Genomic DNA, 6,347 nt, shown 5'->3' on the forward strand with positions numbered 1-6,347 from the left:
ATGAAACACCACTGACCTTTGTTTTCTTTACCTCTTCTCCCTGGCATATAATGTCTCTCAGCTTGCAGTACCATTAGGGTGGTTGTTCTCTTCATGTAGCACTGTAACTTTATGCAGCAATTTGTCACTGTAGATAAAACATCTTTGTTGTCTCAGGCTGCATGCAAGTTAAAACAGGCATGGCATGCAAATTCAACCAAAATTCAAGAGTTCAAGTTCAGAGGAGTCTGGAGGAGAGGAAAGAAGGGGGAGTGCTTTAGGAGGATAGTTTTGCAGAGGTCTGCCAAGGCAGAGCGATGGTGCACTCACAGATGAGAGGAGGGAGGGCTGTCCAGGAACAGGAAACACAGCACAGAAGGGCAAGAGTGGGAGCAAGGGATGTAAGGAGGGATGTGGAGGAGAAATGTAGGGAAAGGAGGTTGGAGGAAAAAATTAGAGAGCTAAAAACACTGCTGTTGTGTGTTCAGAAATGAGAAGGAGCCCGAGATCACTGTAGATAACAGAGTATGGCTGCTACATCCCACACCAGAGCCTCCCCTTCATTGCTGGGCAAACGATCAAATGTACACACAGATCTACAAAGCGTTTGTAGAGGCTTCAAGGTGAAAGGCACCTATAACAGGAATTATTACTGTTGACATTAAGTAGCTGAGAAAGTTTTCACTTGGAAATGCACCTGGGTTTTGTCTCTTCTCAGCACAGTTGTTAGTCAACTGCAAATCTGCACAGGAGTTTCTTAAGTGCATATCTTTGTATTTAACTCAGCCAGGTGATTTGGGTTTGCAGCAGCAGAGAACCTCCTGTGTTCACACACACAAAACACAGCACACACATAAAGCCCTTACTCTTACCACAGCATCTGAATGTATATGCTTTGCTCAGTTTTATATTCCAAGCGCTGAGTAAACCCTCAACAAATGCTGTCTTCAAAAATCGGCCATACACCCACGCCAGTCAAATTTTCCATGGAGTCAGAACCTCAGAAATCCCTCACCATGAAGGAAGCACTAGCCTGGTCTGAGTTCATTTTAGGAGAGTAGGGAACAAAGAGAGCACATTCATCAAATTTTGTCTAGGCTAATGATACTGGCCTGAAATTCAACCTTCTACTTTTTTTAGATTTTATAGCCTTGATAACCAGCAACATCTTACTCTCAAACCCTACATGGAACCAAACTTGGAAGTAAGACTAAAAGAAATCATACTCTTACTCCATCTTTTTGGGCACAAATGCATCCCTCTACAATGAGCTCTCTGTGCCCCTGAGGAACTGGTGTCTCCAGGGAACCCAGTTTGTGAAACAAACAGGGATGGGGCAGCCCTTCTCCACAGGGCCTCAGGTTGTGCAAAACAGCTCTCCTCGTCTTTCTTCTCCCATGAGAAGGGAATTCATCACAAAAGTTGTGTGAAAAGTTGTGCTGCCCTGCAGCAGGGCAGGCGATGAGGCAAGAGGGGCAGGCAGAGCATGCTGAGCGAGGCATGTTCCAGACATGGGTGCAAGAGTAGGGAAGGAGCAATGGGGCAGTAATGCAAGCAGGTCTCTGGCTGCACATGGCTTTTTACACCCAATGAGCTCAAAACCCCTTTAACTGGGTACCCAGGAACAGCCTGGTGAGCACAGCAGGAGCTTGTGCTGCTCCATCCCTCTCCTGCACTTGCGACTCCAGGCTGGTTGGGAGATAAAGTTATCTTTAGGCTGAGGAGAGGGCTGCACTAATGCCTAGCTGTTGATGCTATCCACTGCAGAGCCCACTGTGCCCTTGGAGAGGCCTCAGCTGCCCGGGGAAGGCAAATTTCTGCTGTCAAGGGGCTGTGTGAGGGCACAGAGCTGTGTCGGCAGGCAGGCTGTGTTTGAGAGATGCAGTGCACAGCAGATGTCCAAGACACAGCCAAGAGGTGGGACTGAGGCAAGGCACAGGGAATGAGTCACCCACAGCTGAAGCCAAGCAAGGCCTGAGCGTTGAGACAAACTGTCTAAGATGAGAACAGGGCCAGAGCCAAGTGGGAAAGAGAAGAAGTCTTCCTATCAGGGAAACAGCCAGAGAGATGGAATAAGGGGGACAAACAAAATCAGAGAACTACAGAAGTGTAGGGTGTAATAAGGACCACCCCTCACCAGACTGGTGGGCTTCCAGCTTGGTACACTGCCTGCAGCAGTGGCCAGGAGCAGATGTCCAAGGAAAAAGTGCAGAAAAGCCACAACAGGCGTGGAGTGTGACTTTCCCCAGAGGACCCTCCTAGCCTCTGGCACTCCACAGCATAGCAACTCCCCGAGCCAGAGGCTGTGCCTGCAACATTCCCAGCCTTCAGGGAGTTTTCTCCTCTGAACCTGACTGCTTTGCAATCCCCTCTGTGCTTTTGGCCTCTGTCTGAATTTGCAGGAGTGAGCTCCACAGCCTGAGGGTGCACAGGGGAAAACACAGGGGAGAAAGGATGGGATGGAGGAAAGCTGCTGAGAAGTGAGGGAGGATGGAGGGAAACCTTCTGGGAAAGGATCCATTGCATCAGCCCGTCCAACCATTTGCAGAACCCTTCTAAAATGGCAAATTGAGGTCACATCATTGTGGTGCACTCCTAAAGCTCTCATGTCAGCCCCTTGGAGGGTCCAAGACATCAGCAGTGCATTTGAGTGGACTGCCCCAAGCATAGCTCTGTCAAAAGGGAAACTGTTTCTGAGAAAGAAAATGCCAAAACCAATGACTTTCAGCACCAAGAAGTTTGTTTTTCCTCCCAAGAAGCCTGTGGTCCCCACAAGGCCAGTTCCTCTTCAAGAGAAGAGCTCCAGGCACTTGGACAGTGTGCACTGGTGCTCCTTTCTGGACACCTCTGTGCTAATCTGTGTTAGAGAGACTAATTTGCTCTAGGCAGAGCAAGAGGATAGGACAAAGGCTTTTTTTTCCCCCCCAAATAGTAAAGCAATTCTTTTTTCCTCCAGGAAAGGGGCAGCAAACGAAGGTATTATGCCATTTAAAAGAGAGGAGGGGGCAGTATCTGAGTTACAAAAGAAACCAGCACGTTACAGCAAGGGAAGCTGCAAGGTACAAGGCCACACCGTAAAAGAAAAAAAAAAAAAAAAAGAAAAGGCATTCAAACCCTCTCCAGCATCCATCAAAGCGATAACGTTATTGCATGGTACGTTTATAGTTCCCTTGCAGCTGCGGCAGCAGCTTTTCAGTGGGGCTGGACTTAAAACGAGACCAGAGCCAGCTCTCTGCTGCTCCAGCACCAGCAGACAGGCCTTTTCCACCCCCTCCTCCATGCACAGACATGCACAGCCTGTAGCAGCGACTCCAAAATTCATTTCACCCTTTAATTGGATTTCATGGAGGAGAGCGAGGTGCAGAGGGGGAATGGCCGGGGCTGTGGAGGTCCCTGGTGCCTGGTGGGACAGTCACAGTGCAGAGAAGGACAGGGCTGCTGTGGCAGCATGAAGCAGGACCCACAAGCACGGTGTGGGCTCGGTGCTCCGCTGGCCGGGCGAGCAGCAAACGCTCTATTTCTGGTGTCAATTTTCAGCGAGCACAAGTCGCTTCCATTTCATCGCACTCAAAAACGTCTGGGCTTAACTAGGTCACATTTCCTAACTGTATCAGAGGCAGAGGCTTGTCTTGCTTGAGCAATTTAACTAACCACCCTGGAAGAATTTTACTGAGTGGGGCCACGAGTGTCCAGGATGAGAGATGACTCCCCCCGAGTTGCTCTGGAGGAGTGAAGACAACCTGTGCCAGGGACCAAATGCTGTTTACAGTCCCACTGCTTTAAGATTCTAGGTGAGAAGCAGCTCCTTCCCAGCAGTATGAATATGTGTGTCTCTGAGACAAGCTATTTCCACCTTGCATTTTTACCCCATTAGTTGCCAAGGCACAACTTTTGTACGCTGTGTTTATGTTGCAGACAATGGCACTAAGCAGTGAAAGCTATGGAGCAAAGAGATTCTGCACCCCATGTGCAGGTGGAAGACCAAACCTCAGTCCTGGATGCCAATGAATAGGTGGAGAGGTAAGAATTAGCAGACATTTCAATGTAAACCCCAATCTCCTCTGCCTCTTTCCCCCACTGCTGTGGGTGGCACAGCCAGCACCTCAGCCCTCTTTTGTGAAGAAATCAGATGGGTCCCACATGCTGGCTGATGGTTTTGCCCTGCTGGGGGGACCATTCACCTTCCCTCCCAGCTCAGCATCACCTTTGCACTGTGACCACTGCCATGCCTCAGGGAAGAGCTGCAGGAAGCCTTGAGGACAACCCTCTGGAACTACAACCCAGTCAACCTGCCCTGCCAAATCCTGACCCTAGCACAAAACAGGAATGTTTGTGATTCACCTACATGGACAGCCCTACCCTGAATCATGCTGGACTCTTAGTGTTCACAATGTATCTTGCACTCTCATCCCCCAGGCTGATGCTACACAGCTGAAAAGAATCCATCCTTTTGCCCACATTAGCCATCTTGGCCATCACTGTCCATGGATGTCTCTTTGATTGTGGTTCATTTAGGGGGATAAACTGATTTGTCTTTGTTTTTCAAACACTTCGCCTCAATCCTCCTGATACAGGTGGGAAAAAGACAGTCTCGATTTTCAGTCTCTCTGCATCCATCACTTTCTCTGCTCAATTTTGCTCCACACTATTCATCTGTTACGCATGCAACAAGAGGCTGTCTCCAGTCCATAATTCACCTACTCTGCCTAGACAGCAGAAAGGTGGTATTTTCAGCATAGATTTTTTTTTTTTTAACACTGTTCTTTATATAGCCAGCCATTTTGTTCTCTTCTGAGCCAGCTGCTGCAGACTGAGCAGATGTTCCCAGTGAGCTGTGTGTGGTGACACCCAGCCTCCCCCCACCATCACCCAGGCAGCTGTGGTTGATTATGAACCCAGAGAGGCAGCGGTGCCATCGAGGCAGCCTTCCCCACCATGTGTGTCAGCAGCAAGGGTCACCTGCCTCTTACCTTGGGTAAGTCCCACTGGGTGCCTGCACAGTCTTCTCTATCCTAAATTATTTCATACCATCTGCAAAACTTGCTGCTTCACTGCTTCCCCCACTTTTCCAAGTCATTAATAAATATTAAGCACCAGCAGTGTGCTCACAGCTCACTGCCCAGTCTCCTCTCTCCATCCCTGGAGGAAGAATGAATCCCTTCCCCCTTTGCCACAAGTGAGACCCCAAGCATCACCTCCCATCTACCCCTACATCATCCCCACCTGGCTGCAAGGGGCTCCAGCCCTCACAGAGCAGCTTTGGAGGGCTGCAGGGGTGTTTTTCTCCCTGGTCAGCCCATGTTTCTAAAATTGGAGCACAGGTTGCCCGACCTCAGCTGACTCACTCAGCTCCTCCACATTGCAAAGCACTCAATAATTCACAATGCTAAATGGCCCCTTTGGTTCAGGCTGAGCTTCCCATCCCACGGGATGACAGACACGGCACCGCCAGCTCCTGTTCCCTTTCTACTCTGCAGCCAGAGCAGGACTGCAGCAGCTACAGAAGCCCCCAGGCTGACCTCCCACAGGTCCTGAGGTGCTACCCAGCCCTCTGAGGATGCTGTACCCCTTCCCATGGGGGAAGGAGGATGCAGTGGGCTGTGGAAGGGAAGAAGTCAAGAAATCCAGAAAGACTGGCCCTAGTAGGGATTTCTCTGCTGACTTATTAGGCAGGAAAAATGTGAAGCAGCCTGCCTTGGCTCTTGAGGGGCGCTGAGGGCACCCACCTTCCCTCCCCACCCGCCTCTGCATACAGCCCAAGAGCAGGCTGAGATTGTGATAGCCCCCCTTGTCATACCCAGAAATCCTTCTGTGGGGCTTGAGACCCTCCTCCCCCTTGCCCAGGGGTTAGTGATGGCCACCTGCACAAAGCTGCTCTCTGTAGGGAGCGCCATCCAACATTTCATCTCTAGTTTGCAAGGAAGGGAAGACTTGGTTTAATTTTGTTGATTATCTATTTTAAAGAAAAACATAAGGAAAGTAGGAACTATGGTCTGCATGTCTCTGAAGCACTGCTGCATACCAGAAGTAGCTGTGGACATCATGTCTATTTGCCCAAGGAGCAGAATATCCCTCCTATTTCACCACCTCCCAGAGTTCTGGCTTTTGTATCTCTTGTCCACCTCACATCCTACCTTCCAATACCTAAAGGGACCCCACAAGAAAGATGGAGAGGAACTTTGTACAAGAGCATGTACAAGGGGGAATGGATTCAAACTGAAAAAAGGCAGGTTTACATTAGATATTGAAAGAAATTCTTTACTGTGAAGGTGATGAAGCTCTGGAACAGGTCACCCAGAGAAGTTGTGGTTGCCCAACCCTGGGAACTCCACCAAAGATCTGCAGTGCAGGGTCTTCTGCCCCTCTCC

Source organism: Taeniopygia guttata, chromosome 1, assembly GCF_048771995.1.
Source record: "Taeniopygia guttata chromosome 1, bTaeGut7.mat, whole genome shotgun sequence".
In the NCBI taxonomy this organism is placed as follows: domain Eukaryota; kingdom Metazoa; phylum Chordata; class Aves; order Passeriformes; family Estrildidae; genus Taeniopygia; species Taeniopygia guttata.